This window comes from Penaeus monodon, chromosome 33, assembly GCF_015228065.2.
Source record: "Penaeus monodon isolate SGIC_2016 chromosome 33, NSTDA_Pmon_1, whole genome shotgun sequence".
Classification (NCBI taxonomy): Eukaryota; Metazoa; Arthropoda; class Malacostraca; order Decapoda; family Penaeidae; genus Penaeus; species Penaeus monodon.
The window spans coordinates 31,824,955-31,825,562 of NC_051418.1; the positions used below are offsets into that span (position 1 = coordinate 31,824,955).

General features: G+C 40.0%; 1 long non-coding RNA gene across 1 annotated transcript in view; it reads left to right on the forward strand.

The window, feature by feature from the left end:
• Positions 1-322: 322 nt before the first annotated feature.
• Positions 323-608, forward strand: part of LOC119593919 — a 714-nt gene continuing 428 nt past the window's right edge. The window contains exon 1 of the long non-coding RNA XR_005230577.1: positions 323-403. This is a non-coding gene — a long non-coding RNA (uncharacterized LOC119593919). The remainder of the gene's footprint in view (positions 404-608) is intronic.

A 608-nucleotide genomic window follows, 5' to 3' on the forward strand; every position in this document is an offset into this window, starting at 1 on the left:
CTTATACCTCCTTTGCTGATAAACAAAATCAGTCGAACATTTCTGCCTCTGCACCGAAGCCCATGTGACCTGTTCGATTTAAGACTGCTGCTTCACACACAAAAAGCAGATTTTTGATACCTTAGTGTCACCCAACCTACAACCAGAGAAGAGGAATTGCCCAACCTGAGATCTGCCACACTTAGGAGCGTTAAAAAAGAGGGGAAAAAAAAGAAAAAAAAATCGGTGTTGCGAAACAAACCGAATCACCAGGGTAAAATTCTGGGTAATTCCGGGATCTCGACAACGTAGTTACACACGAACACAAATACACACACATATATAAAGCTCCTCGGAGGAAGCGAACATCACATTTCTCACTTGTCGGGCATTTTTACAAGTCCCAAGCAAACCTTGCAAAATGGTAAGTTAAGGGCCTATGGTATAGAAAGTTAGGGTTATGTGAACTGAACAATATAATGCGTGATGTGTGTAAACAAAGCGATGTAAACAAGTGATTATTTCATGGCAATAACCTGGCGGTGTCTTCATTTTCGTCGCGTTATGTTTCTGAACATTATTTCCTATTTTTTTAACATTAGTTTCATGAGAGAGATACTTGCTATGAC